This window comes from Homalodisca vitripennis, chromosome 7 (assembly GCF_021130785.1).
Source record: "Homalodisca vitripennis isolate AUS2020 chromosome 7, UT_GWSS_2.1, whole genome shotgun sequence".
NCBI classification, from domain to species: Eukaryota; Metazoa; Arthropoda; class Insecta; order Hemiptera; family Cicadellidae; genus Homalodisca; species Homalodisca vitripennis.
The window spans coordinates 59,429,512-59,441,266 of NC_060213.1; the positions used below are offsets into that span (position 1 = coordinate 59,429,512).

The 11,755-nt window shown below is 35.8% G+C and overlaps 1 protein-coding gene across 2 annotated transcripts in view; it reads right to left on the reverse strand.

Annotated features, from left to right (window-relative positions):
- The window catches only part of LOC124365878 (poly(A) RNA polymerase gld-2 homolog A-like), a 75,933-nt gene extending 64,713 nt beyond the window's left edge, over positions 1–11,220 (reverse strand). Inside the window, exon 1 of one of the 2 annotated variants that reach the window (XM_046821976.1) lies at positions 11,073–11,220. The gene's annotated coding sequence lies outside the window, so the exon portion shown is untranslated. The remainder of the gene's footprint in view (positions 1–11,072) is intronic. The other variant, XM_046821977.1, reaches the window with a different exon arrangement.
- Between the last annotated feature and the right edge of the window lie 535 nt (positions 11,221–11,755).

Genomic DNA, 11,755 nt, shown 5'->3' on the forward strand with positions numbered 1-11,755 from the left:
CACCTAAAATACTTAAATAAATCTTTAATGTAGTAAACATTTATATTATCTTGATGGTTATTAACTCAAATACTAAATATGTATTTTTTTTAATTTTTGGACTTCACAACTCACAGAGTTTTAAGAAAATATGTACTAATCTCATAGATTGTGTCCATTTTGTGTAACACCCGTTACTGCTGTAATTTGGTTTTATAAGGAGCATTTAAATAAACTATTAAAAGTTTATCCAGACATTGTGTTGTAATACTTTACCTCTATACATTATCTCACTAATTAATGGTTTTAACTAATCTATTTTGGTTTATTTTAACATATTAAGTGTCTGAATGTAACACCCGTTAATATGGAATGCATGCTAATATGAAATATAAAACAAGAAATCACATTAAATTCTCTTAAATTCTGTGTAAAACATAATTCTCTAACCATCACTTTTAAAGAAAGAGAACTGAATCAACCACTGGATTGCTGAATTGTGTTTAAACCTAGTGTTTAATTATGATTATCAAACACAAGATTACATGTAATATTAAAAAAATTAAATATTTTAAGTTTAAGTGAAAATGTAAATTAATTATAGTTTAAAATGTTACTAGGCTTATCACTTTGCACACCACTAATAAATCCATTAACTTTCCTACAACGCCAAAACAAGTAAATGTTTTTTCCTATAAGATAAAAGCTAATTTTTATTATAACTAAATTATAAAATGTAAAAGCAAAATTATAAAACATTTTTTCTGTATGACTATTTACAAAACTGTTTATTTCAAATAAATTTAAATTAAATTAGATACACCTAGTCACATTATAAAACAAGATAAATATTTCAAACTAATCAAAACACTACCACACGATGAAGAATAATAATGAGATACGTAATAGACGCGCACCCGTGACAACCGAGAAAGCAGTAATACACACCATGGATATGTTTGGTTATGGCTCTGTAGGAAATGCATAACTGACGAGTAGGTGGTCAGAGTTAGACCAAGGGCACGCACTCTCCTGCCCCTGCTACAGAGTGAAGATCGTTTATAAATGCTTCCTTGGATCCGCGATAAGCACAGAGCATGCACCAGGTATTTTGAAGTCCTTCTGTGAACTAAAAAACTCTCCAAGAGACTTAATCTATAATATCGGATATAACTGTATTTGGCGTTTGGTCAAAGTCTACCATTCTAATATACGAGGGCTGTTTTTTAAGTAAGGGCCGTTCTCCCGTACACGGTAGTAGTTCGCGTTCCTGCCGTAACGAGCGTGCGCCCCGCCTCCCGGCATTCTTAGCGAACAACTTCATGCCAGTTGCAGCTCTGTAGCTAACCTGTATGCATTACTGTGGATCTTTAAAATGTTTAAGATTATCGAATCACCCGCCGCGTGTGAGATTCGGTCAGTGATACGATTTTTGACTGCAAGAAACATGTCGGCTGCTGACATTCACCGTCAGCTTTGTGAGGTGTATGGTGCCAAGGCAATGAGTGAAGGTAAAGTGCGGAAATGGGTCCGAGAATTTAAAGATGGCCGCGAAAATGTCCACGATGAAGATCGCTCAGGCCGGCCATCTGTGATCACGGGAGATTTGATTACTGCAGTTGACGCAAAAATTCATGAGGACCGACGGTTCACAATAACCACTCTCTCTATGGAATTTCTTCAAGTGTCCAGGTCAGTACTGTACAAAATTTTGTCAGAAAACCTAAACTTTAAAAAATTGTGCTCAAGATGGGTACCCAAACTCCTCACTGAGGATCACAAAAAAAAAGAGATTAAGCAGTTCTTTGACTTTCTTGACCCGCTACGACGAGGAAGGAGACGACATGTTGAGTCGAATTGTCACAGGAGATGAAACATGGGTATCCCATATCACTCCTGAATCAAAGCAACAGTCCATGGAATGGCGGCACACAACATCTCCAGTCAAAGCCAAGCAAACGCTGTCGCGGCGCAAAGTTATGGCAACTGTGTTCTGGGACAGGCGCGGTGTTTTGCTAGTGGACTTTATGCCGCGAGGAATGACGATTAACTCAGAAGCCTACTGCGCAACCCTGGCCAGTCTCCGACGCGCCATTCAGAACAAAAGACGCGGCATGCTGACAAAGGGAATTCTGCTCCTCCACGACAATGCAAGGCCTCACACCGCTGCTCGGACACAGGAAATGATCGACTCTTTTGGCTGGGAAGTTTTGAATCATCCGCCGTACAGCCCCGACCTTGCTCCGAGCGATTTCCACCTTTTTCGTTACTTGAAAAATCATCTTGGCGGGAAGCGCTACAATGACGACGAAGAAGTCAAGACGGCCGTGAACTCCTGGTTGTCAGAGCAGGCGGCAGATTTCTTTGAAGAGGGATTTCAAAACTTAGTTTTAAGATATGATAAGTGCCTTAACAAACAAGGCAACTATGTAGAAAAATAAAGAAAAGTATGCAGATTCTGAAAATAAATGTATTTTGAAAAAAATAATTGTTGTTTATTTACAAAAAAAAAAAACGGCCCTTACTTAAAAAACAGCCCTCGTATCTGTCCATGGTGTGTGACGGGTTAATAACAAGGACTCGAAAAATTCTATTTTCTATCGATGCCGCCAAGCAACAAACCAAAGTTTGCCAACAAATATGAAGACCTGGTTGTGTTGGATGCTTTAAAAAAAGAAGAAAGCATCAATTCTGCCAGCAGCAAGTGCTTTGGAATCCCACAATCAACACGATCATACAAGGTATGTGGTTAAAACGCTATTAGATAGAAAAATAGAACAACAGCTGAGGAACCATTTGGAACTCAAGCTGAGGAAATCCGAGAAAATACATTAGCCAAAGTCCTCTCATCTACAACAGTGAGAATGTACCTTTACCCCTAAAAAAAAGTGCGAAGGAGTACACATGAGAAGCTGCCAGCAGTCATTACAAGTAAGGAGTGGCTAGATTTTGAACAAAATAAAATACAACTAAAGAAGCAAGAAGAATTGAGGAAAACAGAAAGGAAAAGGTAAAAGAAGACCAAACAAACCATAGAACATTTCCAGAACAAAGTTAGTTTTCTGCAAAGAAGAAGACGAGACATATGTATTGTGTGTGACAGAAGGTATTCTGTAGAAATAATTTTAAATATCAGAACATGTGAGGTCGAGTGTGATTTGTATAAAAAATCTATCCACTACGGACATATACTTAAAGAAACACAGAGATGCATTGGGTGATGATTAATTTGTCACATCTGTGCTGACGTTGATTCAGACATAGATCCTCTAGTACTGAGTGAAAGTGATGAATGAGTTGTAATGCAATAAAACAGGCTATTCATATACTTCACTCAAAAGCTCGAATTCAAAATGTACATAAATTTAAGCTGTATAAATTTAAGTAGCCTATTATTTTTTTAATTAATATTTTTTCACACTAAAAAATGTATAAATCTTACAAATAATATTATATAGTTGTTTTAACTTTTAAATTCATAATTAACAACTTTATTATTGTTGTCAGTAAGTAAAGTTTCGTTATAGATATGATTTTGGAGACTATCAAATTTATTCACGGTAAACCCATTACATACAGAGATTGCACAAATTGGTAGAAAAAAGCTGAATAGAATAATAAATAGTAAAGAAGTTAAAAAAATATGATTATAGTACCAGAATAACTTGAATTAATAGCATAGGAATAATAATAATTTAAATGTGGATGATATAATAATAATAATATATCATTGTTTTAAAAATAAATAATATGTAACAACAGTATATAATAATAAATAATACAATAACAATGATATAAAATAAATAATTAGAATAGAAATAACAGCAGTAAATAATTAGAAAATTTTAACTTAATAATAAATAATTTTATAACAATAACATAACAGTTAAAAAATGAAGCAATAACATAACAATATCCAAAAAAAAAAAAATTGTTATAATAATACACTATTTTTTACAAAATAAATTAATAAATAACAGCATGCTATGTTGCAAAAATGAGTTAAGGAGGGTAACACTGTTCTAGGATGGCCAAAGAAGTTCTTTTAAAGGAGACGATGCCATCATAGAAGAAGTCAACGTCCCCAGCAACAAGATCCCCAAGTCTCTGCATTCGGTTAATCGTGGAGTTCATCTCGTAATTAGTGGCATGATGTAGACGTCCAAACAGGTCCTTTGATCTACTGTAGACGATACACGAAGATTGATCGAACCAAGGATTTCTGGACAGTCGACCAACCCATTCAAAATTCGATACAGGAAGAGAACATCCTGAGCCATATGTCTGACATCAAGAGTCCTCAGTCCGAGCAGAGCAGCAATGTCATTAAGCGGGGCATCCCGGTATCCAAACCCAAGTTTCAGTCCAACCAGATGAAGGAATCTCCTCTGGATATAGTCCACGTCGTCAATAAGATATTCTTGATGAGGTGACCAGACAGTACTGCAGTACTCAAGGTGGGGCCTGACAAAAGCACAATACAGAGATCTTAGAGTATAGCGACAGTGTAAATTTCTTGAGAAGCGGAAAATCATTCCAAGACTACGAGAAGCAGAAGCACAGGCACTCTCGACATGAAGAGCTGGACTTAAAGCCACTATGTACACGTACTGGCAAGCCGGACAGTTCTGTGTATGGGCGTGACATGACATGAGCGTCAGTTTGGACTGTTCATACAACTGGTGATTGAATGAAAATCTATTCGGCAATCCGGCCGGCCGGAAGATGTTTCAGGTGAGCTGGTGCGTGTGTGGTGATTTCCGGCCACCTGACTGTGTAGTTGACACAGTTCTTGTGGATTGTTCAGACAATATATTGTGAGAAAAAGAAAATCACTGCCTCTATGAATTTTTTAGTGTTTATGAAAGTAAACCGTGTTTATGGAAAATAAAATCATCGCAGTATCACGATAAGACGAAGAGAGGAAGCGGCTTACGTACGGATTGTTGAAGCATGGAAACAGGTAGATTCCAACACTTTGTAATTTGTTTTAAAAAAATTAAGAATTTCAAGAGGAGCTACACAAAAGAACTAAAGAAGGTGAGGGATTCTTCAAGACGATATGTAGCAAGACTCTGGTATAACAATCTTCTACATTTGTGGATGACCAGAAAACTTGGGTGACGAGGAAACTACTGAAAATAACGATGTAAATATACACAACACTAATTTATTTTGTTTAAATGGAAGAAAAACTGATTTATTGTAAAAGTCATATGCCAATTAAGTACTGCACACCACTTTTATCCGTCACCGCGTTTTTTCACCATTTGCTCTTACCATTTAAGACTACCAATAAAGCAAAAACGGCATTCGCATTTTTATCACTGGAGGACATTTCAATTATATAACACGCATTGCAAGTAATTCACTGAACAAAAAATACCGCTTGCCGGACTGGATTCAACTAAATGTGTATGGTGTGATCTGTTCAGGCAGGACTGTCCGGCTTGCCAGCACGTGTATGGCGGCCTTTAGGGTAGGGGATAGAACAACCCCAAGGTCTCTAACCATCAGACGTCTCTCTAACTTCTTTTGATGCAGTATGTAATCAAACACACGGTTAATGAGATCTTGTGAAGGAGACTGTTACACACTTGTCAGCGTTAATGATCATGAGGTTAAATCCACACACCAAGTTTCGATAGCTAACAGACTTTCTTGTAGAAGATGACAGTCATCAACTGAGGAGACAGAAGTATACAGTTTAATATCATCGGCAAACAATAAGTGGTTCACTTTAATAACTTCAGAGATGTCATTCACAAAGATTTTGAAGAGAGTAGGGCCAAGATGGAAACCTTGTGGAACATCAGATGTTGAAATGAAGTCCCTGGAGAATGCACCAGCGAATCGTACACAGAGCCATCGATTCTACAGATAGCTTCCAAACAGTAGCGTAGCCAGAAATTTCGTTCGGGGGGGGGTCCGAAAATTTGGGTCCGAAAAACCGGGGGATCCGGGGGACGTTTTGTGTGTTATTTGCCAATGAGTTCACTGGTAAAAGGTAAATACCAAAAATATGGAGCTTTAGTAACTACGCCTTATAGAAAGTGGAAAGGGTGTAATAGGCAAATTCAACTCTCACAGCAACTCTAGTACCACACAATTTTCTTGTACAGCTACAGAAACTTTACGAAGTTCAATTCTTCTGGCCGAATAGAAGGCACCAAAGTGATGTTGGATTCACTGGATAAGAAAGAAAAAGAACAAAACAGAGGTTTCACTCAAGCGTATAATTGACAAACAACTATTTTCTGTGGAGAAACTGAAATACCCCTTCAGGGACATTGGGCCACTGACGGCCGAAAACCCTTTAGAAAAGGATGGCAATTTTCGAGCGTTGCTCGGGTACAGATCAAACTAACGGTCGGAAAATGCACCGGAAAAACTTTACTGATTAGAAGTTCGGCTACTTTGGATTTCACTGATTTAGGTATTTATAAATGAGTTATAATGACGATTTTTTGTATCATTACACTGTGGACGAGTATATAATTATCGGGAAAAAAATCACTTTCGGTGGAAATAAAATACACCTGAAAAACTCTAATGATTAGAACTTCAACTATTTCAGACTTCAGTTATTGAGGTAAACGTGGTATTTTTGATTGAGTTAGGACGACGATTTTTGTTTATCATTAAACTGTACTCGACTACCTATACAATTACCGAGAAAAAAAAAATCACTTTCGGTCGGTAAATACCGAAGAAAAACTCTCTACAGATTCAAGTTTTGACGATTTTGGATTTTCACTGGTTGAGGTAAAGTGGTACTTATAATTATGTTAGGACATTAATTTTAGGTATTAATCAACGCCGACTAATTAAATATATAATTATCGAGAAAAAAAAATCACTTCCCATCGGAATATACTAAGAAAATGAAATAATACCTCAGTCAGTGAAAAATCCAAAGTAGTCGGAACTTCTTATCAGTAGAGTTTTTTTCCGGTGTATTATCCGACCGGAAGTGATTTTTTTCAATTTTTTTTCGATAATTATATAGGAATTAGTCGGCGTTCAATTGATAACTAAAATCAATGTTCCAACATAATTCTAAGTACCACTTTTATCTCAACGACTCAACCAGTGAAATCCAAAATCGTCAAAATCTGAATCAGTAGAGCTTTTCCTCGGTATTTTCCGACCGGAAGTGATTTTATTGTTTTGTTTCTCGATAATTATATATGTATTAGTCGACGTTGAATTATTACCTAAAATAAACGTCCTCATAATAATTATAAGTACCACCACTTTTACCTCAACCACTCAACCAGTGAATTTCCCAAATCGTCAAAACTTGAATCTGTAGAGAGCTTTTCTTTCGGTATTTACCGACCGGAAGTGAATTTTTTCTCGATAATATGTAGGTACAGTGTACAGTTTAATGATAACAAAAATCGTCGTCCTAACTCAGTCGAAAACACCACATTTACCTCAATCACTGAAGTCCAAATTAGTTGAAGTTCTAACCAGTAAAGTTTTTCAAGTGTATTTTCCGACCGAAAGTGGTTTTTATATTTATTTAGATAAATTATATACACGTCTAAAGTTTAATGACACCTAAAATCAACGTCGTAACTTAATTCTAAGCAGTCATTTTACGTCCTCAAGACGAATTTGAACGAAGTGGTCGCTAACTTAAACTGTTCGCCGTGTTAGAACGGTTCAGGTTACTTTGCGACGTCACGTGACCGCGCCCTATAGAAATACCGTGATTACACTACACTATCCGAAAGGCCGAGCCCAAAAGTATCGTTTGATACTTTATGATTTTAAACGAAAGGACAATTTTATTTTTAACAACGATCACTTTAATAAATTAAATCAATCAATTTAATGTTTGTAGAACGAGTAATAACAACTCTCCTTTTTTCTCTTGCTCCATGCTTTATTTTTTAATATGTCTTAAAATTTCGGGGGGGGTCCGGACCCCCTGGACCCCCCCCTTCGCTACGCCACTGCTTCCAAACCATTCCAAGAGGGGCTCATATACTCCATGAGCTTGCAGCTTTTTCAAAAGATGCGGATGGCTGACATTATCGAACGCCTTCGAAACATCAAGGTAAACAGCATCGGTCTGAGCTTGAGTTTTAAAAGAAGATATTATCTCATTCTGAAAGAGTACCAGATTTGTTACGGTAGATTTATTGGGCATAAAACCATGCTGACTTGACGTGATGATTCTCCGCAGGAAAGGATGAATTTTTGAAAGAACAAGCTGTTCAAATATTTTGGCAGGTACTGGTTGGATTGCCATGGGTCTATAATTTCCAACATCACTCGTTGATCTAGACTTATGAATAGGGACAATATAACTGATTTTGAGGAAATTAGGAAAAGTACCACATACAATGCATCTATTGAAAATTTTTTTAAGGGTGCAGCCAATACAAATGAGCAATGCTTTAGTACTAAGGGGGGTATGCAGTCTGGTCCACATCCCTTGGACACATCTAAGATTCTAGAACACTAACTACATCTTGCAGAAAGAAGGTGAGCAGCCATTAAAGTTAAAGAAGTAGATGTAGATCCATGAAATACAGAAGAAAAGGATTCTGCAAAAAGACTGCACATATCTTTTGGATTTTTAGCAACTTTGCTCTCCAGTTTCATTACTGATGGACAGTCAGAACTATTTCTCAAATTTTTCACGTAGCTTCAAAAGACTAGGATTTTGAGGCAGGGCTTCCTGAACAAAGCTGGTGTAGTCATTGAGGCACTTCTGAAATAGTTCTTTACATCTGGTACGAGCTCTGGAAAATAGATTGTTGGTGTTGATATCGAGAGTTTCCTTATAGTGTCTATGCAGTATCTTCTTTTCAAAAATAGGGTCTTTAAGTTCTTTGCTAAACCAGGAGGGAAAGTGGAAATTTCCAACTCTCTTTAACGGTGTGAATTTGGAGACACAACTACCAATTATGTCATCCAATTTCCTAAAACAGCTTGGTAACATCAACATCATAGGTACCACAGACATGGTGAAAAGGAAGGAAATGGAGTTCTGAGAATCCTTTTTCCAGGTCACATTTCTTGTAGTTAGACACAAAATTACACGATTTAGAAATATCAATATCACCTATGGGCAGAGAAATATCCAATGCTGGATGATGGGAATCCAGCAGAATTGGATCCAGGGAACGGGCAGTGGTTGCCTCTTAGAAATGGAAGACGAAAAAAACCAGATCAAGAAGAACTCCTCTCTGATTGGGTAGAGTATTTATTCGTTTAAGAGAGAAAGAGTCAGCAGCTTCCTGAATATAACTTAATGGGCAGAAGGAGACGAATTAGAATCATTGTCATCGGACCAGGAGTGGTTCGGCAAGTTAGTCACCAGAAACAATGAGTTCAGAATATTCAGTTGATGCAACGGCCAAATATTGTAATCAATCATTATATATTAGAAGTTGTCAATCACTGGATAAAGTGGTTTTCTCTGAATTTGCATGTTTTTTTCATACTAAATACAACTTTTACAACTTACAAGGATAGATTTTTACTAAAAAATAGATTAATTCCGGATCAGAATGCACTAATTTTTGTGCACTGAGATAAAATATAGGCCTACTTTAGATAAGAATTTTTGTCTCATTTTCCTCCCTTAATACTATAAACACTGGTGATTTACCCTAGGTACTTCTATTTGATCATTTCTAGTTCACTGATTTGGTTGTCGATGCAGTCGCTTGTTATACTCCAGCCATCTCGATGCCAAAATAATGCAAGAGTTCAATCATCTATCAATATGTCATATTTCATTTCACGACCTTATATTTTGTGTTCTACCGGTTAAATCCCCAATGTTGTAATATAGATGTATAACATACAGAAACTTTAAAAAATACTAAATGAAATTGGATGGTATTTTATGGGAATCAATAATAAATTTTGATTTCATTTAATACAATATAAAAATCCTAATCCATGGTTCTGAATTCCCATGACACACCCTTGACTTGATGGCTTCGAGGTCTTGATATGTGGAGATAATAATGTATCGGTAGCTTTATAATAATGAAAAACATAGTTAAAATTATCAAAGTAAAGGTACATAAACTCAACATTTTCTGACAGATTCTCAAGGCCTCACAAAGTCCAATCGTTGGTGTAAAGTTACAACTTGCTTTTCAAACATCTTTGTAAATATAATTTTTAATTCCTCTACACATTATTATTTTGTGTGAATCAAAACCATTTGATAACATTCATGAAAAACTATTTGCAGTAGCCTATCTAATTTGACTATTAACACTTATCAAATAGTCTAGCTTTTAAAAAAATGTTGGAAAAAAACAGAATTTTTGATATTTTCCCTAATTTTTATTACAATAATAGAACAATACGTATAGTATTGGAATGTATCTTTATCTTCAGGTGGAATAAAAACTTAATAAATAGAGCAACCGCAAATCACTCACCTATTGAATCGTCACACTGACCCACAAACTCGGCCATTAGCAAATCAAAATTACATATCTAATCATCATGTGTTTGTTTTAACAGGTTCCTAGACAGTCAATTAAGTGTGCAGTAAGAAATTTAAGCTACTTTACATAAAGCATTAAAAAGTCTGAACAATAAATAGCAATGGGATTATGATATTATCATATAACTGGGCTGTCCACTGCATTTTTAGAAAGGGTTTTCTAGTAAATCAGATGCAGTAAACTGGAAAAGTGAAGACCAATATTAGATATGACATGAAATGAAACATGACAGTCATTCTGAAAACAAGAGAAAGGGCTGAACAATTTTCTCCTAGACCTATCTAACCACATGAATGCTTTAGTCAGTAGATTAGTACATGATGGGTTCTACTGATAACATCCTACTATTATTTTATTGCAGTTTAGCCTATTACAAGTTTTATTCTTCACTTTGTTCACCAATTTGGAGCCGGAATAAACTTACCAGAGAATAAATTAATACTAATGTGATTTAATATACCATTTGTGAAGCAACTAATACTATCATAAGATGATTAATAGGCCAAAGGTAACATTGAGATTGCTCGTTTTCACATGAATTGAACGTTAAATTAATTAAAATTCATGCATTGTTAATGCCAGGACTAATGTAATATATCTTACCACAAATAGAATATATTTATCACTAGATTTGCTATATGAAAGTCAAGACTCACAACACTTATAAAAATAAATTAGTAATATTGAAAGAGCCTAACCTACTACTGAGATCCCTAAGAAGCTGATTAATTTTGCCACCGGCTCCAGCTACCGGCTCCTCCTGTGAAAATTTTAAAGCGTCAACGCCTTCTATATCATATTTCTACTATGGGTTTTCCTCTACGTTACCAACGTATATATATATATATATATATATATTTTGTGTGTGTGTGTGTGTGTGTGTGTGTGTGTGTGTGTGTGTGTGTGTGTGTGTGTGTGTGTGTGTGTGTGTGTGTGTGTGTGTGTGTGTGTGTGTGTAAAACTGAGTAATAACAGATCTTTCGCCAATTTACAACTTTAAACACCAATACAAAATATTCATAATATAAATCACAGAAGATAGCAGAAAAAACAAGAACATAAATTGAAGGGTTGGTAATAAAACACATAACAACAACTGAGAAAGAAACTAAAATTGTAAGTGTTCCTGAAAAACTCGACAATGTTCGTTTTAAAGGAGTTGGTGATCTTAGGACCATGAAACTCATCTCCTCTGGATTATACTAACTGGACTGTTAGTCTGTGTCCTCACAAACAAATCTCTTAATCTCGTAAGTAATGAAATATGAAAGTCAAACTAGATGCGG